Below are 25,683 nucleotides of genomic sequence, written 5' to 3'. Positions count from 1 at the left end.
CTAAACGCACTATGGTATTTGATCGATACAGGCTGTATTGACTGTTTTCTAGATATTTAAAGAATTTAAAGAAAGAAAAGAATTAGTACTCACCAATCGGTGAAGTTAATCGATGATTCTAAGGTTTTTCAGTTGAATTAATTGGTTGTCGATAGATAAGTGATCAATATCTCTCCTCCGAGCGCTCAGCGCGCCTCCCTCGGTCTCGCTCTCTGATCCCGACACTCTGGTTGGTGTCTGTGACGTCACAGCGCTCTTTCTGACAGAGCAGAGCGCGTCTCCGATGGAGGAGACATAACAGCTGGAAATGGAGAGCGACAAACCGAGGAATACAATTTATTGAACAAAAAAAATAGTTTACTTCACAGACTAATGCGTTGTAAAGCATACTCGCGTAGAGCAGAAGAGAAAGGGCACAAGTTCTTGTAATAAGCGCTTTTAAGCGTTTTACACGAATCTCCACAGAATAGAAGCCAGGAGGATCAGACTCATGATCCTGGAGGTTGAAGAGTATCTCCTGGTTTTATTTCCACCCGAGCTCTCAGCTCCTCAGCCGGTTTGATGATTTAATTAACTGTATAACTGTTATCAGACTCTGTTTAACTGTATATTTATAAGACTCCGTGAGAGACGTGTGGGAGACGCTGTATCCCAGGGCTGGTGTGGAATCACACACAGACAGGTCTTCTGTGTGATCTGAGTCCCACTGCTCAGAGCTACAGACTTGTCAACTGGTCACTATTGTAGACAAGACCATCAGTCTGCTGCTGCTAATAATCATATTACACTTATAAGAGTAGCAATACTGCTGTTCATTAAATCAGTAAAAATAATAATAAGAGATAAACACATATTGCTCAATTTTCAGTAAAACACTTCTGACAGAGGGATGGAGGCTGACTTACAGTAAAGACAATGAATCAGGGCAGTAATACTGAAGGGCTGGAGGTCCTGGAAAGGGTTAATAGAAACTTCTTGCTTCTGAATTGGAACAGAGCCCACAGCTGCCAGATCAGTGACCCTTGAGCCCAGTTCACAGAGAAGAGAACCCAGAGCTCTTCTCTGTCTCTAAAAGGGCTGTGAGGAGGGAGAAAAGGGGGAGATGTGACCTGAGTCCAGGGTGTTCTGTCTGATATTATTCATATAGCAGCACTGATTGTCTGAATGTCCACTGGTTCTGAATTGTCAGGACAAAGAGAAGGAGCTTCTGTCTGTTCAGGGGGTAGGAGTTTTGGTAAAGTACTAAGGGATCCAATGCTCTGTGTGTGAGTCTGAGCTGTGAATCTGACTGAGAGGAGATAAAGATTTTTTTTTATTCTGCCTCTGATAAGTTTTCTCCTTTGCCAAGTGGTGTTACATCCCCTTCAGATACTCTGCACAGACTGTCAGAGTGAGAGAAGAGAAGAGAGAGAGATGGACAGATAAGAGCACACACAGCGAGAGAGACAGGAAGGGGGAGAGAGAGGAGAAGGAGCAGGAAGACAGTGCAGGTGTTCAGCCACACTGTGACCACAGGAGACAGGAGGCTTTTCTCAGCTGCTGAGGCGCTTAGTGCTCCTGCCCACTCAAGCTCAGAGACTCTGGCAGAAGTCAGGTCTGAGAGCTGCTCCTCATACTGACACTGGAGCTCTGAGAGTCAGCCTCCATTCTTACAGGAATAGCCCCTCCTGTTCAGCCCTGAGAGACACACTGAGAGAGCTGTGAGAGCCCTGAGACATCTGTGTGGGGAGAAGACCTGTCACCCTGTAGAGCTCTGAGCATTGGGCTCCCCTGTGTGCCTCACTGTACAGCAACAGAGCTCTGACTGGACTCCCTGTGTGTCTCTGTACAGGACTAGATATCTGAACACTGGGCTCCCCCGTGTGTCTTCCTGTACAGCTCAATTCTCAGCTGCCTCATCACACTGCACTGAGCATCACAGCACAAACCACAGACTCACTGCACAGTCTGATCTGCAGTTCCAGTAAAGCTTTGACGAAACAGGCCCATTTCCTAAAGACAGGGGAGTGAAGAGATAATGCAGTTTTACTGAAGATAATATGTCCCTCTGTACAAATATGTTGTCATGTCATTATGTGAAACTTTTTCATGCTGGCCCAGCAGGAATTGTTGCCTTAAATCACCACTGTTAGGCTGTATTAACAAGGACTGATTGTTTCTAATTAATCATTATAATCATTAATTATCATTAATCATCATCATTATTAATCATTTTGTTGTTTCTTTATGCTTTGAAACTGACTCTTGCTCTTTTGCTCCTGCAGTTATTATGGTGACAAATACTACTGCTGCTATTACTACTACTGCAAATACTGCTACTATTACTACACCTACTACTGCTACTACAACTATGACAGCTGCTACTATCACTGCTACTAATACAACTGCAACTAGTAATATTTTACTGCTACTACTAATGCTACTAGTACTACTGTTACTACTGCTGCAGGTACTACTGTAACTGCTACTACTGCTGTCAGTGCTATTACTGCTACTACTATTAACAAGGAGGATGTGAGCTGTGTTCTCACTGTTCAGTCTGGGAGTATTAACAAGTTTTTCTTTTTGTTGTTTTTCCAACTTTGAAACTGACTCCTGCTCTTCTGCAGTTCTTATCGTGAAGCTGCAACACAGCTTTGCTATAATGTTGAACTAAAGAGTTTACAGCATAACTACTAATTCTAATATTGTTACTATTGCTCATACTTCTAGTATTACTACTGTTACTACAGCTACTACTTCTGCTGCCACTGATACAACTGCAACTTATAAGATTCTACTGCTACTCCAACTGCTACTACTAATGTTACTAAAGCTAGTATTACTAATATAATTAGTGCTGCAAGAAGTATTGTTATTGCTACAAATACTGCTATCACTACAGCTACTAACACTACTAATAATAAGGAGGAGGTGAGCCATGTCCTCACTCTATTCAGCCTGGGGTTGTATCAGGGTATCAGTATCAGTTCAGCTCCACTGTGCTATTTGAGAGTCTCAATCACACAGTCAGCTCCACACAGAGAGATGCTGGGGTCACAGCTGGAGGGGCTGGAACATCTGTGTGGGCTTGAGCTGCACAGGGACAGACTCAGGGTCTGAGGGACTCAACTGGAAGAGCTGCTGTCCACCAGGCTCAGTACAGAGGGCACAGTCACTACTGGGCTTTTCTTTCTTTTTCATTTAAACTATTGATCTCTGATCACAGCCACAGGACAGCCAGTTTTTATTCAGTCCTTGTCTCTGTATTCCCGTGCTGACCTGAGTGACCTCACTACCCCCTTGAGGACAGGCTCTTCTCACACTGTCCTTGACCAGAACCAGAAGACACAGCTGTCTGGAGGGACAACAACCTCTTTGTGGCTCACCACAGGACACCAGTCACTGGACACTGCCTGACACAGACAGTAAGACACAGAGGACCATATTCAGGACACCAGTCACTGGACATCGCCTGACACTGTCATGCAAATTTTATTTAGCTTTTTTATTGAACATAATTTATTAACTTGATAATTATTTAAAGTTACATAACTTATCTAAATCGTCAGAGAACTGTGACATTAATTTTTATCTGATTTCTTCCTGCCCCTGCAGCACCTGCAGCCCTGCTGTCTGTATCTGTGAGTTTCCACCAGTGAGACACAGAGCTGCTCCTGTGTCTCCTCTCCTCCGCACTGCTGGGAGTGTCTTCAGGGAGAGGAAACAGTGATGTGGCTCTGATACTGTATATATGGAGAAGACTGAAAGAGCCCTGTCTGATTGGCCGTCCCGCCTGTGTGAGAAGTTCCTGCTGTCAGTCTGAAAAGGCAGTGCTGTGTGTGATTAGCGGAGTGGGGGGCTGTGCTGTTACTGGGGGTCCGGGGTGTGGAGCAGCAGCTCAGTTGCCCTGTGGGCTCAGGGTTGAAGACAGGTGTCTTAGCTGCGCTCTGTCCTGATGACAATGGAGAGCTGCCTGTCCATCTTCTCTCTCGCTGTCCTGGTGCTGCACAGCTCAGCCAGTAAGTGACCAGTCTTCTGCTTTCCAGACAGACAGACAGACAACAAGAATTAAATTTAAGATGGAAAAGCTGCACAACATAATTTGTAAATGAGCTCGGGATAAGAGGTTTTAATGTTTTATTTTAAATCCAGGACTGTGGGTATTCATAAGAAAACATTAAAACTATTTTGATTGGTCTGTAAGTCAGGTCAAATACTTAGTTGCTTAGAACAACTTTATATTTTTAATAGCATCACCTCTGCCAATCTACTGCTACTTATTATTATCTTCAGTTTATGTCTCCAGTATAATTATCTGTATGCAATATTCTTATTCTAAAACAGATAAGAGCGTTATTAAAGACAGGAGTATATTTTATTATTACAGGTTGTGGCTTTATTACAGATGGAACTTTTATATAAATCTTTTCTTGAGAAGGTGATATTTTAGCTTGAAGAATTATTAAGGCCAGGTATAATAATAGATTTAAATGCATGTTTAAACACTAGAAAATGTCTGAGAAGGTAATGTTTTCCCACTAAATAATTATAAGAAACTGAGGTAGCATTGTAGGTAAATGAATTATTAAAGATGTGTATTTTTTTGATTATGTGATACTTTCAGTGTTAAAGCTCATTAGATAGGTCAATGTTATTTGAGGTAAATCTGTGTTTAAAGTCTGGAACAGTTTTAAGCCAGTAATAATTTTAGAGAAAATTAAAAGAGACTGAGGTACTATTGGAGGTCAATATATTTAAAATAAAAATTGAATATAGGAGGTAAATATGATGTGAAACTATTTTTGACCCATAGCTGTTTCTAGATAGGAGTATATATATATTAGAGACTATGGTAGTTTTATTACAGAAACTTCTTTTTCTGTATGGTTCATGCAGGTTTGCTGTGTTTAGAAATTGAAAAGAACAGGCTGTACTGTAGAAAAAATATTTACTGCTCAGATAATAGTAAAATATGATTTTTTTTATTATTAGAAACCAGGGTAGAACAGTTACAGTTGCTTTATTGAATGAAGAGTCCCTGGGCAGCTGGAGTAAATCCCAGCAAGCAACGGACACAATGCAGGCGACACACTGGAAAGCACACCAATCCATCACAGGGCACACACACAGACACAGACATGCACACACTCCCACCAGGGTGAATTTGATAGTACCTGGGAGGAAACCAGAGAACCCAGAGAAAAAAAAAAGATGTGAGCTCAGGTAAAACATACAAACTCCACACAGATAGCAAAGAGGGTCTGGAACTGAACTGGAAGGCAGCAATTATATTGACTTTGCACATTTGAGTAAAATTTGACAGATAAATGAGTTGGTCTTCTACAGTTAAGATTCAGATAATAAGGACTATTTTTTTTTGATAATGTGGAGATTTAATAAGAATGGTTTACTGCAATCTGGTTGGTGTGCATTTGAATGCTAGTTTTTAAGCATGGATAATGAAAATCAAATAATTACTTAAATAATATTGTACAAGTTACACAAATACTTTTCCTGCCTCCATCAGTTGGAGATTCATGATCAGAGCACTCAGGCTTGAGGCATCGTTTAGGATAACTTTACAATAACACAGAGGGTTAATGAATTTACTAGTTAGCAAAATATATTAAACTTATCTGGTATATTTGGAATATGATTAATCTCTGAATCAGTTGTTAAATGATTCATGTGTGAGATCTTGGCATGTAAGGGCTAGAAATTAGATGTATGAAAGAAAGGGGTACCTCTCTTTTTTGTTTGTTTAAATTTATTATTTTTTATTTTTTCTTCATAAATTATACACAACATGAAAACTCCTAAGAGGATGAGAACAAGCTTCAATGCTGTTTAATAGTTTATCCTGTAAATAGCGTTTTGCCACTGGCAGTGATAAGGAAACCGCGGTTCTGGCAAGAGTGAAAAGGCAAAGTAATTAAAGGCACCGCCAGAACATTCTGCACACTAATTCGTGTCTGGTCTCCTCATCACTTTGCACATTGGTAAAACTCTTTAAAACCTCATAAATATAAAATAAAGTGAGCACAACATGAATGATTGGATGTTGTGGCTAATGTATAGAGTTTTTGTATCCATCGCTGGTCAGAATGATTACGTTGTCTTGACTATTTTTCAGCTAAGCTACCAGCCATGGTCCTTATTGTCACTCCCGCCGCGGAGGAGTAAAAGCACCTATTTCCATTTTAGATGATTTTGTGTGATTTGCGTTATTTAACTGCATTCTTTGTAATGGTGCTTGTGTTGTTGAGTGGGCAGTGGTTGAGTCTGTAGTTCTGGGAATAATGTAGGAATGCTCTGTGTGTCTGTTGAGAAGACCGTCTGTTGTGGTGTTAAAAGCAGTTTTAAGTGGCTTCTGTATATGTGTATGTAGGGCCAAGGAGGCTTTTTGCAACTGTAAGACTAAATTACTCTTTAGTTTTGATTCTAACTTGTCTTAAGCTCTGCTTTTTACAACATTTTGAACAAGATTTGAACTTTAAATGTAGTGTATGGCAAAGTTGTGTAGGGCACAGTTGTGTTTGTTGATTAAGTGATGTGAGTTGGAGGGGCCCCCTGAAAGTCTATAGCCCTGAGGTCTATGATAGTATTAATGTTGCCCTGGGTAAACAGGATGTGATTATCACACACAGAAATGTGGTGTTATGTTTGAGTTGTGGAAATAACTAGAAATTGGTTTAGCGTTTATGTAGAAGCCACATGAGGTAAAGATGTGTTGTTAAGAGTAAACATTGATTGGAAATATTACTTATGCCGTGCGGCTATACACTGAAGCAAGATGGTGAATTCTATTGTAAGAAACATGGTAAAGCAAATGGTGACATGAAAGGAGTTGACAATAATAGTGGAAGTGTAAATCTGAAGTGCTTCAATCTGAATGAGAACTCGATAAGGTGGGTGGTAAACTTCCTAACCAGCAGGTCTCAACAGGTCAAGTTGGGGGAAGTGCTTGTCTGACATTCGCTACACTTCAGTTGGATCACCACAGGGCTGTGTCTTGTCCCCTCTGCTGTACATTTTGTACACTAATGATTGCATAAGCAAACACACAGATAGACATCTCTTAATCTCAAAGGAACAAGTAATAGGTTTATTCTATGCTGAAAAAAAGAAGAAAGAAAATACAACGTTTCGGCCGTGAAGCCTTCTTCAGGTGGCTGAACCTGAACCTGAGCAGCAATGCTCAGTGTGTTAAATGAAACTGTAGTTCAACAGTTATTGAATTGTTTAAACAGTGGAAATCTGGAAAAATTGTATATTGAAACAGTGAAAATGTCATGACTGCTAGCCAGCGGAGATCAACCCATAAGAGAACTAATCAATTCAATTTCAATTCAATTCAATTCAACTTTCAATTCAACTTTATTGTCATTAAACTTACACAGGTGCATAGTATAATGAAAAGTGTTTCTCATTAGTCACTCAGGTGCAGTATATAAATAGGACAGAAGATAAGACAATAGACAGTTACACAATAGCAATAACAGTAACATGTAATAACATAACATAAATAACATGTAATCAAGTAATCAAAACTGTGCAAAATTCCGCAAACAGAGAAAATATAACAGGACAAAAACAGTGCAAGGTAATTCTTGGAACAGTGCAAAAAATAGTATGGTTAAAGTAGTATGGTTAATTAATAAATATTAAATATTATTATGCCTGTTACAGTTTTACTGGGCTATCGAGGGGACAGTACAATTTCAGCTTACATGTGTGTGTGGTGGTGTAGGAGTACAGTCGTTGTGGGTACAGGAGGACGTTAGGAGAGATCATAATAAGGTGGAAGGGAGTGGGGGCGTCACCAACTTGACAGCTCTGGGGAAGAAGCTATTTTGGAGTCTAGTTGTGTGCGACTGGAGTGACCGGAACCTTCTGCCAGATGGTAGGGGAACAAACAAGTTATGACTGGGGTGAGTGGGGTCAGACATAATTTTGGTGGCTTTTTTCAGACTCCTGGTGTTGTCTATTTCCTGGATGGATGGTAAGGCACTGCCGATGATGTGTTGGGCAGTTTTGACCACCCGCTGTAGTGCCTTACGGTCGGATGCGGTGCAGTTGCCGTGCCAGACTGTGATGCAGGTCGTCAGTATGCTCTCCACCGTACATCTGTAGAAGTTGGTGAGGATCAGTGGATGTAGGTGTATTTTCTTCAGCCTTCTCAGGAAGTACAGCCGCTGTTGTGCCTTCTTGATGAGACTGGAGGTGTTCAGTGTCCATGTAAGGTCCTTAGAGATGTGAACGCCTAGGAATTTGAAGTTATTCACCATCTCCACCGCAGACCCATCTATGTAGATGGGGGAGTGAACGTTTCCTTGTCTTCTGAAGTCAACACAAGGAAACATTCACTCCCCCATCTACATAGATGGGTCAGCGGTGGAGATGGTGAATAACTTCAAGCACCAGCAGCGGGTTACTAATAACAAGCGCCGCCGCACGTATTAATCCACCAGCACACGCTCTACCGTGCAGCACGCAGCGCTATTTAAACCATCCAGACCCGCTTCCTGCCGCTCGGTATTGAGTCTTTTCTCAGAGAGCTCTACCCTGCCTTTGTTTGTACCTCGCTTTCTATACTTCTCCCGGTTACTGAACTTCCCTTATGCCCCTCGACCTTATACCTCGCCTACTGATTTGGATTGTACGCCTCTCTTTGCATCTCCTGGATTTCGAACTACCTATCACCTTTCGACCACAATCTTGCCTGACGTTTCGGATTGTACGCCTGTTTCGATATCTACCTGCTCCTGCGTCTGCATAGGATCCACATGCCTCTTCTTTGGGGATTCCTTACAGAAAAACAATTATTCAAAAAAGTAATGTTGAAAAGATGGTTGAAAAAGGCAAAGCAATTAAAGGCACCTCCAGAACATTTTACACACTTATTCGTGTCTGGTCTCCTTAACACCCCAACTCAGGCGCCCCTTGTCTGAGGCTGGGGTAACATTCACATATCACTATTTTGTTTGTTAAAGACTGCGTTATAAAGAAAGAGAATATACACTTCAAGTAGGTTTCAACAAAACATGTGAAGCACTGAAAGATTTGTGCTTTACACTGTAGTAAGGGTTCTAATATAAAACATATGCAAAATTATGTATAATCACATATAATCAGAACACCCTTCTTAGCCTCATCATATTACTCTATTAATAATAATAAAATGCAGGGAACACAACAGATTTGAATTTGAGTAATTTCTCTTGTTATTTGATTTTTTATTTATTTTTATCAATCCCCGCGTATACATGGATTTGCGTAAACATATTTTGTGTATTAGGCGAGTCCACTGCAGACTTTATATTTAAGCATTTAAGTAACTCTCAGCTTCAAAGTACAACACCAAGAGTAAAAAGACTTAAATCAGTTCTTAAATCTCATACCTTGTACAGACCAGTATTCAGTTTCCATTCTTATTTTGCAGTTATTACATGAGGCCTGATACACAGATACAAACAAGCATCAGTGATTCAGACTTCTGACACCAGAGGCACTGAAAACTCTGACCACAGCTCTGAGAAAAAGAGAAATACAAGTCCCAGCCCTCTAAATTCATAGAATTACTACATGTATGCTGGTAGACTCTCCAGTATCTCACACATAGAGTCACTGTGCTGCTAAACTCTCCAGTATCTCATACTGCAGAGTATGAAGTATCTCTCAGTAACTATGCTGTAAGACTCTCCAATATCTCATGCAAAGTCAGAATCTGAAAAGGCAGATAGTGGGCGTCAATGTTTTACAGACGTTGAGTTAGTATACTTAGTACGCTTTCTGTGTTGGTTTCTGCATGTAATCTGTTTCTAGTTCACCAGGGAATGGAGTAGCAATCCAGTCACACAGAAAACTAAACTATCAGAAATATTTTCAATATGTATATGTACATATATAGAATTTTTCCTCCAAACATGGTAATATTATTTTCTCTGTCTCCAGGTAGTGCTGATGTCAGGCTGGTGAAGGGTGCCAGCCCCTGTGAGGGGACAGTGGAAGTGTATCATGATGGAGAGTGGGGGACAGTATCTGACCAACACTGGGATCTGGATGATGCTGCAGTGGTGTGCAGACAGCTGGGCTGTGGATCTGCGGTTTCCGCACCAGGAGGAGCTCACTTTGGACCAGGGTCTGGATCAATTCTGCTTAGCTGGGTCCTTTGCAAGGGGTCAGAGTCTGCACTGAGGGACTGTGAAAAACAAGAAATTAAACAGTATAGCCTTTCTCATGCCTTTGATGCTGGAGTGAGGTGTTCAGGTAGGAGACACTGATCTATAGTTTATCATCATGATCCATCAGTCCATCCTCTCATTTCCACAGTTGAGAGCTGTGACAACACTCCTCACTGTAACAGCTGTATGTGTCTCTCTACCTGTGGGGAGATCAGAGGTACAAACACAGTCAAGAGACCCTGTCTGAGTGTCACGCCCTGTACACCTAGAGGGTGCTGCTCTTCTGTCTTGTTCCTAGATCCCTGTGATTATTCATGTCTTTCAGGTGTGTCTTATTGTGTAGCCTATTTACTTCCTGTGTCTGCTCTGCTCCTTGCTCAGCACTGAGGGTTTGGATGTCTTGAGACCCACCTAGCACCTGGTCCTCTCCTCTGCGGCCTGTGGGCATAGATTTCTACCAGACATCGTCTGACCTCCTGAGTTAATCCCCGTTTTTCCTCTCTTTTTTGCTCTCCTGCCATTTCATGGCTTGCCCTTCCAACATCCATTACACTGAGAGCAACAGCAGGACAAACCCCTCCTCTCTGCTGTCTGTCAGGAGAGAGGAGACAGTTTTACAGTCCACCTGCTAAATAGGCTGAAGCACAATATCATAAAACTTTGTGACTATTCAACCTGAACTGGACAAATCAGAATCCTGAACTCTCGATCAGTTTGTCATGGGTTTCAGAGTAGTGACTTTTGGAATTTGGTAAAAATCCAGTCTGACCACAAAACCATGTAAATTTTCCAAGCCTTCTCATTGTCTTATTTGCCAGTGTTAATGCTCCCTCTTATTACTACCATCTATCATTAAGAATGAATAATGTGAAAATAATAAATGATTATTATGTTGTTGTTGGGTCACTTTTGCATGTCACTGCTGGCAAATGGGGCTGCAACGTTTTCCTGTTGTTGTTTCGTGACATCAGTTTTAACGGGACAAGGCTGTTAGACTTGCGCCCTTGGCACCCCACATGGGAGGCAAAACCACTACCCTGAAATTCTAACATGAGGTTCCTACATGTTCTTGCAACGCTCTGTAGCCAGGAGATGACTGCTAGACCCTGGTATGTGCAGCTGGTGCTGGAAGGACATCCCTGGTCTTGTACAGTACAGAGTGTCTTTTAGTGCCAGGTCAGACTGTCCTGCTCCAGCAGTGCCAGGCTGTGACAGTACTGTTCTCTGGGCTCTATGAGTGATGTAGTTTAAATGATTCATAAATGTTCACGAGGCTTCAGTTTCTCTGATTGTTGTTGAGACTCCAGGAGCTGCTCCTGCTGGCTGTCTAGATGTCAGTCCTGCTTCATTCTCTTTTAAGGCCTCAGTGCAGTGTGATTTTCTCACCGTCCTTCGGCACCTCCTCCCTGCTGTATTATTGCCCCCTTTACATTAAATTCGAAACTGAGTTTCTAATTTTTCCTTATTTTTCCTAACGTGACCGAGCATATTAATACTTTAGATTAAATGCAAATTATGATTTTAAGATATTTTAAATTGAGGATTACAATTTTTAAATACAGGTAATCTAAAGAATATAATTTATCTGATTTTATTTTACTTTGACATACTGTATTATACACACTGTTAATGTGCTCTAATACTGTTAAAATGTGTACAAATGTTTTTTTACATGTCAGGAGTGCGGTTAATAGGAGGCAGGAATCTCTGCTCTGGCAGAGTCGAGGTTTTGCGAGGGACGTCCTGGAGTACGATCTGTGAGGCCGACTTTGACATGAAGGATGCGGAGGTGGTCTGTCGTGAACTAGACTGCAGATTTCCAGCAGAGTTGCTGAGAGGGGCTCATTTCGGAGAGGGACAGGGGCTGATCAGGACAGAGGAGATCCAGTGTCGGGGAAATGAGACCAGAATCCACGACTGTCCCACCTCAACCAGGGAGCACCAGAGCTGCACTCACGGCAGTGACATCAGCCTGGTCTGTACAGGTGAGAGCACTGCTGTCTGTACTGATTCCCAGCTGTATAAACACTTCGATATCTCACTATGAGCTGCTCTCACAGCAATGACACCATCCTGGTCTGTACAGGTGAGAGCACTGCTGTCTGTATTGATCCTCAGCAGTACAAGCACTTCAATATCTTGAAGAAAAATCAAAAGAAAAGATGTTCACAGTTGTTGTCAGACAGTCAATATTTATATATTCTTATATGTAATAATTATGGTATTAGAAGAGAGTATAGTATTAGAAGACGGAGTAAGTGTGATGTTAGAATTTCACACCCTAGCAAACTTCTTAAGCAAGATTATTTAAAAAAAATATGATGACTATTTTTAAAACACTATGTTCAGACACGATAAACTGGTGTATCAAGTTAATTTTACAAAAAAAAATATTTATGATAATCCCTCTACGGGTTTGTTTTATTTTACTGATGTGCGACTGAAAATAAACATGATTATTGATTTTTATAGATTCATCCTTGTCAGCTCTAGACGGTGGAGACCGGCTGTCAGGAGGAGAGAGTCACTGTGATGGCAGGGTGGAGATTTACTACAACAGCACCTGGGGAAGACTCCTCCAACACTCCTGGGGCTACAGTGAGGCCTCTGTGGTCTGCAGACAGCTAGGCTGTGGCTCAGTGGTGCAAATATACAACTCCTCTGTGTATGAGACAGGCAACAGTGCTGCGTGTCTGACAGGTATTCAGTGTTCTGTAATACAAGTGTATCACTCCTCTCTGTATGGGACACGGTAACACTGCTGTGTGTTACGAATGATGTGTCCACGAGTTAGAGGAAGAATGCTGTGTGTTATTCTGAGAGTTTCGGAGGGTCGGAGAGAGGGGTAAAAGGGGAAGGAGATCGATGGCTACTTACCCTAGATGCTTGGCTGTAGTCGAAGTTAAGGGACGAAGGTTGAGTATCAAATTTAAATCGAAGGCCAGAGGTTCAGTCAGAAAGAGTATTTCTCAGTAAAGAACGGCGGGGTAGGAGCTCCTAGAAAAGAGTCTAGTACCGAGCACAGACCTGAAGGTAGTGACAGTAAGAATATCCCAGCAGCTGAGGTTGCGGTCATTAGTGTGGTGTCATTGTTGGTTAACTGATCAGCTTGGGCTTGATGGAATTACCCATAGCTATGACCTGATTAGCGAGAGGTCGTTTGCGAGATATAATGCAGTTGCTGGTGGACATGACACTGTGTGTCTGCCAGGTATTCAGTGCTCTGTATTACAAGTCTATAACTCCTCTCTGTATGGGACAGTGACAGTGCTGTGTGTCTGACAGGTATTCAGTGCTCTGGGGATGAGACTCATCTGGTGAACTGCAGTTCTCCACAGACAGTCAACTGTAGTGATGGACAGGAAGTGTCCCTGCTTTGCTCAGGTAGGAGTCATTTGGTCTACTTGATCTTTTTTTATTAGTTTAACTAAATACATATATTTTGATGCCTGCTGCACTGACCTGGTAGAAGGAGACTGAAGCCAAGATGTCTGAGTAAAGCAGGCTGAGTAGACAGACAAAAGTGAAAATAAACGTGGGCAGAATTAAACAATTCACTTTCTCTACCGAGACACACAGGTCCTTCTGTAAAAACTTTCCTGGAGAGATTGTTTCAGGCTGACTTCTTTGGCATCCTTTCCTCTCTTCAGTGAGAATCACAGTTCTCACTCCAACTTCAGCTGACATATTGCCCTCTTTTTAAAAAAAAATTCACCTCAAACCCTAAACATCTCCTATAAAGACCCTCCTTCTTCCAAAACCCAGTCAACAAACCTATTCTACAAAATAATAAATTGAGACTATTAGGAGTCTAAATATTATTTTTCATATAATATACTGAATCACAATTAATTTAGTTTGAAATCATAAGAATCACATTAATTTAACACATATCAAGAAAACATCTGACTTTTTTTGTAATTTGGAAGGCAAATAGCACAACACAGCACAACTTTACAATTGCTTTTACTAAAGGGTTTATAATGTTATCCTACTAAATTTTCTAGGGCTTCAATTTATAATTACTTATCAGAATGTCTCAGAAACAACTTCAAAACACAGTGGATAAGCAGAAAAAAATAAACACAATTTGTACGTAAGGAATGTGCAGTGTATGAACTTAGTATTAAGATCCTGGCAGGTAAAAGCTAAAAGCAAAGTATTGATATATTTAATATTTTCAGAGAAAATACTGTATAACTGTAAAAAGCCTGTTAATGTGTTTTGATGTATAATGGAAGCAATATTACATATTGCACACTGAAGATGAATTACTACTGAGAATCTCTCATATTCAAAGCACACTATTCAGACTAAGGTGACTTGTTAGTGTTTAAATCTCTAACCTGACCCAGATACTACTCGTATCATAAAGCTGTTTACTCTCCAGTATCTCACACACAGTCATTATTCTGCTTGTATCTTACACACAGTTAGAGTGCTGGTAGACTCTCCAGTATCTCACACACGGTCACTGTACTGGCAGACTCTCCAGTATCTTTCACACATAGTCACTGTGCTGCTTGACTCTCCAGTATCTCACACACAGTCTGTCACGAATCGCACGCAGGCATGCAAGCGCTCCCACATTTCCACGACCTCTACTCTCCGTAAACGCCCACGCACCAATTAACTCAGCACTACTTAAACCCTCACTTGTCTTCTTTTCCTCGCTCACGATTGAGGTCTCCTCCCTGAGCTCCGTACTTGTATATTCCCAGTCCTAGTCTTGTGATTTCTACTCTCCCGGCAATTCTTCCCGGAACCTTCCTGGCTTTTGACCCTTTTGTCCTCGACTATGACTTCACCTCCTGTTTTTGTACCTTTGGTTCTCGGAACCTTCCAGACTTTTTGACCTCCTAGCTTTTGCCCAAGACCATGTCTTCATCCCTCATTTCAGCACTGAACCACAGATACCTGAATTGCCACGCACAGGGTCCTACCTCCCGTAGCCTGGTGTTATGTGACACAGTCACTGTGCTGCTAGACTCTCCAGAATCTCTCCCCTCCTATAGTCACTGTGCTAGTAGATTATCTACTATCTCACACATATTGTGAGTCTGAAATGATATTAGACTTTCTGTGTTCCACCTTCTGTGTGTCCCTAGTTTTTAGTTCACACGAAGATGGACTAGCAATCCAGTCAAACAGGTTAAAGAAAATTTTAATGTCTGACATATTTTGAGTATGTGCAGTATAAATATACAAAATATCCTGTACACATGGTATTTTTCTCTCTCTCCACAGGCAGTGCTGATGTGAGGCTGGTTAATGGTGCCAGTCCCTGTGAGGGGACAGTGGAGATTCACTATAAAGGAGAGTGGGGGGCAGTTCGCAGTATTATCTGGGATCTGGATGATGCTACAGTGGTGTGCAGACAGCTAGGTTGTGGATCTGCTATTTCAGCACCAGGAGGATCTCACTTCGGACCAGGGTCTGGATCAGTCCTGCTGGGCTTGGTCTCCTGCAGAGGTTCAGAGTCTGTGCTGAGGCACTGCAGAACCACTGAAGTGAAACACTATGGCGCTTCCCATGACTCTGATGCTGGAGTGATCTGTTCAGGTAGGAGACACAGACTGTCTCCAGCACTGAGGACAATTAAAACTCCTTCACTGATCTAGAGTCCATCATCATGATCCATCTGTCCATCCTCCCATTCCCACTGCTCCTGTCCTGCTGAGACCTGCTCACTGAGAACACTCCACACTGTCACTGTGTGCCTTTATTTATAAATCCAAACCATATAAATTATCAATCACCTCTCACTTACTTTTTCCCTACAGTTATTCCTCCCGCTCTCTTACTGTCTACTATTAGCAAGGAATATTTTTAATAAACATAAAAATAAATCCTATAAAACACAAATCATATAGTATTTATAAATATAAGCAATACATATATGTCTTACATAAGATATAATTTACTGATAATTATATTCTATAACTATATGAAGGACAAAGTGTAAATTCAGCACATGACTCTTCAGTTTGGGAAAACTCTCCTTTCTCATACATGTGTTTGTACAGCAGGATAACTGGAAGTGTCTCTGTCTGTCATTCTGAGCCTGTAGTTCACCTTGTCTGCCCTGGACATTGGGTGTCGGTCAGTTTAAACAGCCAGAGTGTGGTCAGTGAGTCTATATTTAGTTCTCTGTCTGCCCTTACTGTTTTAATACTGGAGAGGCAAGAGTATGCTGGGGTTCTGGTGTGCTGTGGGGTGATTTGCCTTCTCTCCAGGTGTCAGTGGATCTGGTCAATATCAGGTGTGTTTTAATGGTTTTTCAGTGTCAATGTCAGTGATCTGGTCAGTTTAAGGTGTGTTTTAATGTGTTTTCATGATATTTTGGACTCGGTGTTTTAGAGCTTGGTGCTGCAGTGTGTTGTGTGTTCAGGTGCTGTATCAGCTGGCCCAGGGGCAGACTCTTGGTAGTTGAGTAACTGTCAGTCTGATACAAATGAGCACAGAATTGATTTGTGCAATGAGCTCTCAATACTGAATTGTATATAAATAGAAATGAACAAGATCATGTTCTGTTGGCTCAGTCCAGTTGTTCAATTATTTTTCTATTGAAGATTTTACGTCTAACCTCTTACCTCCTCTGTCAAATTGGAAAATAGGTTGGGTTGAACGTACTCATGATGAGGAATTAATGTTTAAAGATTGGCACTTAAAGATCCTTTAAAGGCCTCTATGGAGATCCGATGTTCCTGAATTTTCTTGCAATGCACTATAGCCAGGAGCTGGCTGCTAGACCCAGGTGTGTGTAAATAGCGCTGAGTTAAATTACTGTGAGTCTTTCACTGAGATCTGCTTTCATGTGAAGAAACACATTCCCGGTCATGTCCACATTGTCTGTCAGTGCCCAGGTCAGTCAGTACTGCTCCAGCAGTGCCAGGCTGTGACAGTCCTGGTCTTGTCCAGAGTGTCTGTTAATGTCCAGGTCAGACAGTCCTGCTCCAGTAGTGCCAGGCTGTGACAGTCCTGGTCTTTTCTAGAGTGTGTGTAAGGGATCATACTGGTCAGGGACAGTGATCTCTGTTATTGTTCTGATATTCCAGCTCATCGAGGGGTCAGACTGGTTGGAGGCAGTAATCTCTGCTCTGGAAGAGTGGAAGTGCAGCACGGAGAGACCTGGGGCTCAGTGTGTGACTCTGACTTTGACTGGCAGGACGCAGAAGTTGTCTGTCGACAGCTGGGCTGTGGGATTCCCTCACAGGTGCTGAAGGGGGCTCATTTCGGGAAGGGGGAGGGACAGGTCTGGACAGAGGAATTCCAGTGCCAGGGCAACGAATCTCAGATTTTCTCCTGTCCAAAGTCATCCACAAAATCACAGAACTGCCCTCTTGAGAACAACGTGGGACTGGTATGTTTTGGTAAGAGCAGGATAATTGATTCCTTTTATTTTTTTAATGTAGTTCCTAATTGAAATAAGAGAAGTTTAGGAAAGACAGACAACACTCAACTCCTGCCAGTCACCTGCTCACTGCAACATAAATCTGAAGCATGTCCTTTCCAGTAATCTTTGCTCTATAACCTCTCCCTTGACTCAATGCCAATACAGCAGGGGCAGCAGCCCTATGTCTTTTGATACAGTGGCTCTGAGTGTCTCATCCAGTTTTTTTTCTTGAAGTGTAAAATTAAGGCTGACTAATGGTAATTATATGTAAAACGGTTTAGATTTGTTCTCTAAAAGAAAAACAGAAATAACAAATATAACTTAGACCTGCTCTGTTCTGCCCTTGAATTCACACAGCTTTTTAATTAGTAAAGAGTTGAATAAGCCTCATTCATCAGTGTTAGTATAACTCTGTCTGAGTCAGTACTGTGGATTTAATCAGTGAAGAGCTCTAGAGTTCCATTCATCTGTGGTATTATGTTGAGGGTTTACTGTATACTTGAAGGTGAGTTGAGGATAACTGCTAGATGTTGCAGGATTTTTTTGTGTTATGACACTGTGTCTGCTCTCTCTCCCCTGTCCTATCTGCAGGATACACAGAGTTCAGGCTGATGAACGGCTCTGACTCCTGCTCTGGCCGAGTGGAGTTACAGTGGCTCTTCAGGGACTGGGGGACAGTGTGTGACCAATACTGGGACCTGAGAGATGCCAGTGTTCTCTGCCAGCAGCTGGGCTGTGGGGAGGCTGTAGCAGCTCCAGGACAGGCCTGGTTTGGACAGGGCAGTGGACCAGTATGGGCTGATGTGCTTGAGTGCCGGGGCAATGAGAGCCGTCTCTCACACTGCGCTGTCTCTTCATGGGGCAGAGCAGGGTGCTCTCATGGACAGGATGCAGGGGTCATCTGCTCTGGTGAGTATCATGTGTTTAAAAATCATGTGTTTACACACAGCAGCACACTGTCTTCACGATTGACCAAATAACTGCTCTGTTACATACAGCCAGATGCCCAAATGTTATTTGTTAATGCATTTCAGTGTATTTTCACTAAAATTACAGTAAAAATCACATGTATATTTGTTATTCAGATCACCGATGAAAGAATATCCTGGAACTCAATATACTGTAATTAAATTATATATATATAATATTAAATGTAATTGCCTGATATCTGCAATTAATCCATTAATTAACCCAGAGCGTACGTAAGGAGGGTACTGCACAACAGAGAAAGTGAGAATCCGGAGCTCAAGGTTAATAGAAGTTATTTTTGTGACACACACACAACTGACACTCCACTGGTGAAAGATCAATCCTGTGGACATTAATGAGCTCCTTCCTTCTCTTTTACAGAATCCAAAAGTAGCAACGATTCACTTGGAAATGGTAAAGTGAGAATGATTTTGTCATTAGTCAGTGCTGTTTTAATTGTAGTTTCATCGCTGGTGTTAAATTGCTCCTCTCACACACAGCTCACACTCCGCTTTCTCTCTCTGTGTGTTTGATAGGTATCCCATCTTCCTCTGTTCCTTCCTCAGTAACACCAGGTATGAACTGGTCCTTGTTCTGTATCTCCAGGGCTCTCAGTGTGTGTTGGCATCTCTGTTACTCATCTCAGACTGTAGTTGTGTGAGGCAGCAGGTGTGTGTGGAGGTTTTCAACACTGTCCCACTCAATCTCTCTAACACACGCAGTCAGGTTCTGTGAGACAGCAGGACGTAAAAGCTACTTGCACTGCATCTGGTGCCCCTTAGGTGATGTTCAGCAAATTATCTCCCACTAGAGGTCATAGTGATCTCTTAGATCTACTGCACTGACCTCTGACTCTCTGCTCCTAGACCAGCACTCCCTCAGGCTAGTTGGAGGAGGAAGTGACTGTGCTGGGAGGCTAGAGGTTTATCACAATGGATCCTGGGGGACAGTCTGCGATGACTCCTGGGACCTGGCAGACTCTCACGTGGTGTGCAGGCAGCACCAGTGTGGGACGGCCCTCAGTGCCCCAGTGCCGGCCTTCTTCAGCCAGGGAACTGGACCCATCTGGCTGGACGAGGTGGGCTGTCTGGGGAACGAGTCATCTCTGTGGGAGTGTCCCTCAGCAGGGTGGGGACGGCATGACTGTGGACACAAGGAGGACGTGGGAGTGGTGTGTTCAGGTACAGGTCTCCAGTCACACCAGGACTGTGTTCATACAACAGCTTGTTCACTGCCAGGAGCAAGTACAGTATCCCCAGTTCAAAAAAAGAACAGGGACAGTACTGTGAAAACAAATAGTATTGTAATTCTAATAGGGTGCTTAATAAAAATTAATAATAATAATTGCTTACAGGTTACAATTACATAGCGTTTTTCTGGACACTCCACTCAAAGCGCTTTACGGGTAATGGGGACTCCCCTCCACCATCACCAATGTACAGCATCTACCTGGATGATGCAAGTCTTAACATAATAATCAAAAGATTCTCAATTTAGATTGTAATTTACAGAAAATTTACAAACTGATGTTGGCACTAATTTAAAAAAAATGTCACCATTGCATTGTTTTTTATTGAAAAACAACATTCCATTCTATTACATTAATATGATTTGGGGAAAAAAGATCATGATAATCTAATGTCACAGTAGTTAGCAGACACACTGTTTCTATCTGAGGTGTTTAATCTAGAAAGTCTGTATCAGTTCAGAGCAGGGTTCTCTCAGTCTGTCCACTTGTGTGTCCCCAGAGTTCAAGGAGCTGCGACTGGCCGAGGGCTGTTCTGGTCAGCTGGAGGTTTTCTACAATGGCACCTGGGGCAATGTGTGCTCAAATAGGATGAGTGAGGACACAGTGAGTCTAATCTGTCAGGAGCTAAACTGTGGGAAGAGTGGGCATTTCATCGATTCAGCCCCCAGACGGGACTCTGCTCCTCACTGGCTTGATGAATTTAAATGCCGCCCTCACGACTCCACGCTGTGGCACTGCCCCTCCTCAGCCTGGAATCATACCTAGTGCACAGACTCTAAAGTGGCTCTGATCACCTGCTCAGGTAAGGACTCCCTCTTCCACCTGTCAGAGGGTCGTCAGGGGCTGGATGTGTGTGTGTATGAAGGAGAGGGTGAAGGGGAAGGAGATCATGACTAGACTACAGACAGCCCAGTGTTTCGCTATATTTGACCACAGTCTGTTGTGGACAGTAATATTGTGAAGGTTAGGATTATGATGGGATGGCCCAGAAGCTAATTTGACATAAATCTGCACAAAACAGGGGGGAACACATAATCACATCGACAATTGATTAGTTTCACAAAAACTGTTCCTAGTGGCTTTTATTACAATCTAAAAATGATGTTTGAGACTAACATGCTTGTCATTATTATCAAAGAAAAAACAAATAAAATATTTTGAGTTTCAAAGGAATTTTAAATGTCTTCATTGAAGAGAATGTTCGATCATTGATGTTCGATCTGTATACAACAGGTAGTGATTGCCAAAGAGCAATAGTTGTAAAAGTGTAAAAGTGATTTCATATTGCTTATCCCTAGCAAATAATGTTCTGTATGTGTGGTGTTTATCTTGAGTTACACAATATCTGTTTAGCCTTGCCCATTACTGATTACAGTATTTCCCAATTCTGAGACTGAACAATCTGCTAATTATGAAATAAGGTGAGCTGTCACTTATCAAAAGTGATGAATTTTAGTTTTATCAGATCCCTGAATAGATTTTAGTGTTTCTAATCCCTAATCCCAGAGTGTGTGAAACATTAAGTCCAGCAGTTTACCAAGTGGTATGCGTGCAAGTGCCTTACAAATGTATTCAGACATTCACACAGTTTCCATATTTTGTAGCTTTACAGCTAGCAGTCACAGCATTTTCAAGTTGCAATCAATATTTGTTATATACACAATCCAAAAATTAAAAATTAAAGTAAATAAATATCTAATACGAAAGAAAAAAGAAGACATAATGACTGCACGAGTACTCATACTTGCAGCTTACACATTCTGACATGATACTCATTAATGTCATAATGTCCAGTATAAAAGTTATTAATCTTAAATTAACAGGGTTTTCCTTCTTTTAGATGAAGAGAAGAAGGCTGTGTCCCGGAGTTTTAAATCCTGTTCCACAGCCTCAGGCCAGGAAACATGTTCAAGTGAGTTTACAAAATGTGTCTGTATTTTGATAAAATAAATACATTCTTAAATTGTGTTTCACAAATAACAAATACAGTCAGTGCACTGAATTAGACAGTAGAATAGCTGTATTTGTTTTGATGTTTATTAAATGTGTCAAACCAGGAAGGAGGAACATAGAATGGAACACAGGCTGGTGGAGTTTGTGTCTCTGTGTCTGTTAATCAGGTTTATTTAGTTCCCTAGACTATTGGCCATTCAGGCTGGTTGGAGGAGGAGGTGTTCTTCAATTTTGTTTCACACATAACAGTTTGTGCACAAACCAGACAGTAGCCGAGATGTATTTTACTTTGATGTGGATAAGATGTGTCAAACCAATCTCTAGACTACTGGCCCCTCAGGCTGATGAGGTTTGTGTCTCTGTCTGTTAATCAGTTTTATTTTGTTCACTAGACCAGTGGCCCCTCAGGCTGGTCGGAGGAGGAGGTGCCTGCTCTGGGAGGGTGGAGGTTTATCACAATAGCTCCTGGGGGACAGTCTGTGACGACTCCTGGGACCTGCAAGATGCCCAGGTGGTCTGCAGACAGCTGGGCTGTGGAGACGCAGTGAGCGCAGTGGGAAACGGATCATTCGGACCAGGAAACAGCACCATCTGGCTGGACGAGGTGAACTGCAGGGGCAGTGAGCTCCACTTGTGGGATTGCTGGCACCCTCCCCTGGGACAGAGCGACTGTCGGCACAAGGAGGACGCTGGGGTCATCTGTACAGGTGAGTGGGAGCTGCTGGAGGCCCCAGGGTATTTGGGGCTGCTCTCAGTACAGGAATACAAATGTAAATAAAAATGAAGATGCAAATACAAATTCTGCCTATTAGAAAAACAATTAGTATGAGCCCTTGTGGCCATTAAATACTCTATATTAGTGCAGTGTGTGTTTGTCTTGGCTCATCATCTCTCTTTCATACTCTCTGAATCTCGACCCATCCCTTTTCTTTTTTTTTCAGGTTGGGAATCTCAAAGCCATCCAGTGAGAACAGGTAATGCAGTTGATAGAAGGGAATAAAATACATTCTGGTTTGTCTAAATGATGCTGCTGGCAGATTGCATGATTTTCAGAAGTACTGCTCTCTCTATGAACTGTGGCCTCTCTGTTTAATTTTTGTCAAGAAATACAGAAGAATTGTTGTGAATCTTGTCATCAAAAAACATTTTATCTTCTATTATAGCTCTTCCTACTTCCACCAGCACTTCTTCAGTGAAAACAGGTAAATCCCCAGTTTCTAATCTCTGTCCAGATTAGATCACTACTGAGATTGAAGATTAAGACACAGAAGATCATTTTCTGATCTGTGTCCCTCTCCCTCAGGCAGCACCAGGACAACACCCCAGACACAGCTTCTGGGAGGCCTCTCCGTCTCGCTCCTGGTCCTCCTGCCACTGGGGGCTCTGCTTTTTGTGATGTTGGCCCTGTTAGTGTGGCAGCTGATCCACAACAGGAAGCTGAGGAAAGGTAGGGAGGGAACTAGTGACCTCTGGTGGTCACTACTATCACTCACATGAAACTGATATGTGGACTTTACTCTAAGATCGAGATCTGCAGAAATTTGCAGATGTGAAGAATTATAATATTTATGTGCACAGATGCCCAAGACAAAGTTTAGCACTGAACTGAATACCTTCTATTCCCCTCACTGCATGTTAATCCTGAGTGTTTGTTTCTTAACACAGCCCTATCTAAGGGAGCACCCACCCCCTATCATGATGCTGTCTACAAGCTAATAGAGTACAAACTGGCCAGAGAGGGAACCTACAACATCTCCGGGAGAGGTGAGTGGAGAGAGTGTTCAGGTGTGATTGGTCTTCACCCTCTGAGGAGGATCTGAAGACTTACACTTGTAGAATATCTCACCACACTGGTTTCAGATAGTAGTTCTTTCTCAAGAGGTATGTCAACATGAGTAAAGAAAATCAGCACAGCACTGTGCCTGATCTAAAAACAAACTCTGTGTTACTTTTCACACTCTGGCTTCTCACACAGTGGGAACAGCCAGTAGAGGACAGTGAGGCTGCTGTCTGACTGCAGGTATTATTGATCTGTCCTCCTGTTCACAGGGAGATTCCTCTCTGACGAGCTGCCCTCTGGATACAATGATGTGGAGGATAGTGAGGGAGACCCAGTACCAGGTGAGGGGAGATGGAGTCAGGGGGATCAGTGTGGGAGTGGGGCATCTGCAGTCCAGTACTCACTCTCATCCCAAACCAGGCTGAAATCTAGAGAACTTGTGTAGAAAATCCTGAATCTTACAAATTTAACCTCTGGTGTTTGACACCTTATCAACTCTGCTCTTCAGTGTTGCCTAATGCTGGCCTGATCTTAACAGATTACAGAGGCTAAGACAAAACAAAACTAGACTTTATCAGTAGAGGGAGAGGATACCTTTAAAGAATAGTTAGGCTGCAGCTCTAACTAGTGTTGATGCAACAGTTACTGTTTCCCTCAGGAGCAGAAATCAGGATCGTTGTCCCACTATGATGATAGGGAAACTAAAGGCAATAAACACTGCCTTTCAGATGAGATATTAACACCAGCATCCTGACCTAATTATTAAAGATTCTGTTGATTGCTGTTTATAAGACTCACCCTGGAGTTTTGCCTTACTTTTATCTCACAAAGCATTTAGAATTGCACTTTACTATAACTACATAGAAAACATATTTTACTTACTTTGCAGTTCATATGAACATCAGTTTGTTATTAATGTTAAAAGTGATTGCAGCACTGTGGTTAAGTGAGTCAGAGTCCTGAAGTGTATATTCTCTGTGTCTCTGTGTGGTTCAGGAGACTCGATAACGTCTCTGAAAGAAGAGATCCCAGAGCACTATGATGATGCTGTAACTGTACCTCAGAGACCAGACGCTTTGTCAGGTTGGTTATTTCAGTCCAGTCCCAAAGAGAAACCCTGCACCAATCCTAGTGAGTCTGACTCTCTACTCTCCCTTTTATCTCAGCCTCTGAATACTGGGTTTTCAGTTACTCCGCAAGAGTCACATTAAACTGACTCTCTATGGTCTCAGCTCTGCGCTATCAGTCTGGGTCACTGTGTTGCCAGTGTCCAGCTCCTCTTCAGTATCTCATACAACTTAAAACATCCATTCACTATACTATTGTGACTATGGAAGTGTTTTCAAAAATCTAGATACGCATGGCTATTGTCAACATTTCCAATTCTCAGGGCCTTCAAAGTAAGGAGATGTATGCTAAGATGTAGGGATGTGTGATTCAGTGATCAAAGCAACCATAACGTTTACCTCAATTTACTTTAGTTGTTTCTAGAAACTTTAATTGTTCTGAGATTCCCTTGGCTAAAAACAGCCTCTCCTGGCCAGTGGGAACATTTTTAGAACAGGGAGATAGATTGCCATTCATTTTGTAACATCCAGGTTCACAAAGAGAGAAATGTAACTGTAGGTCGTATTCTGTATTCAGCAGCTTTATCTCTTCAGCGGGGACAGGCAGAGGACAGCTGATGGACAGGAATGACTCTATATCAACTAAAATATCTGTGTCTCTCGGTCAGGTGTCACCCACACTGGCCCTGGAGTGGACAGGGTCCTGCACACACTGCCCTCTGAAGAAGGAGCCCCTGCCCCTGACAGTACTAACTACGATGATGTTGGGGACGAGTTTCAGGGAGAGGATGGGTGCTGTGAGACTGACAGGGCTGTCTGAGAGAAGCTCCTCCTGCAGGTCTAGACACAGAAGAGCTTCACCAACAGTCACACAGTCTTAGACCTGCTCTTAGCACTGAGACTGTCTGACATTGTCTGTGACCTGAGTCCACTTCACTCCACTGTTTCCACACTGAGACTGTCTGTGTCCTGAGTCCACTTCACTGTTTCCATACAGTCCTCAGTGTCTGTGTCTACAGCTTGTGTTTTACAAAACGGAGGCTTGAACATCCCATTTCTGCTCAGTCTTTCTTCTTTTTTATAATTTGATGTTTCAGAAATTA

At 42.2% G+C, this 25,683-nt stretch overlaps 2 protein-coding genes and 2 long non-coding RNA genes across 3 annotated transcripts in view; 2 read left to right on the top strand and 2 right to left on the bottom strand.

The window, feature by feature from the left end:
• The window catches only part of LOC138242764 (zinc finger protein 271-like), a 1,399,044-nt gene that overhangs the window by 328,538 nt on the left and 1,044,823 nt on the right, over positions 1-25,683 (bottom strand).
• LOC138243332 (antigen WC1.1-like) overlaps positions 1-25,683 on the bottom strand; it is a 157,905-nt gene that overhangs the window by 48,055 nt on the left and 84,167 nt on the right. The window lies entirely within an intron of this gene.
• Positions 18,386-19,584, top strand: LOC138242929 (uncharacterized). Its single transcript, XR_011191806.1, has 4 exons — positions 18,386-18,471; positions 18,913-18,945; positions 19,068-19,106; positions 19,398-19,584. It is a non-coding gene; the product is annotated as an uncharacterized lncRNA (long non-coding RNA).
• LOC138242959 (uncharacterized) lies at positions 23,458-24,627 on the top strand. The gene is made up of 3 exons (XR_011191840.1): positions 23,458-23,497; positions 23,783-23,854; positions 24,510-24,627. It is a non-coding gene; the product is annotated as an uncharacterized lncRNA (long non-coding RNA).

The sequence above is a fragment of the Lepisosteus oculatus genome, chromosome 14, assembly GCF_040954835.1.
Source record: "Lepisosteus oculatus isolate fLepOcu1 chromosome 14, fLepOcu1.hap2, whole genome shotgun sequence".
NCBI classification, from domain to species: Eukaryota; Metazoa; Chordata; class Actinopteri; order Semionotiformes; family Lepisosteidae; genus Lepisosteus; species Lepisosteus oculatus.
Note: the sequence above shows the minus strand (reverse complement) of the source record. Positions and strands in the feature narration are given on the sequence as shown.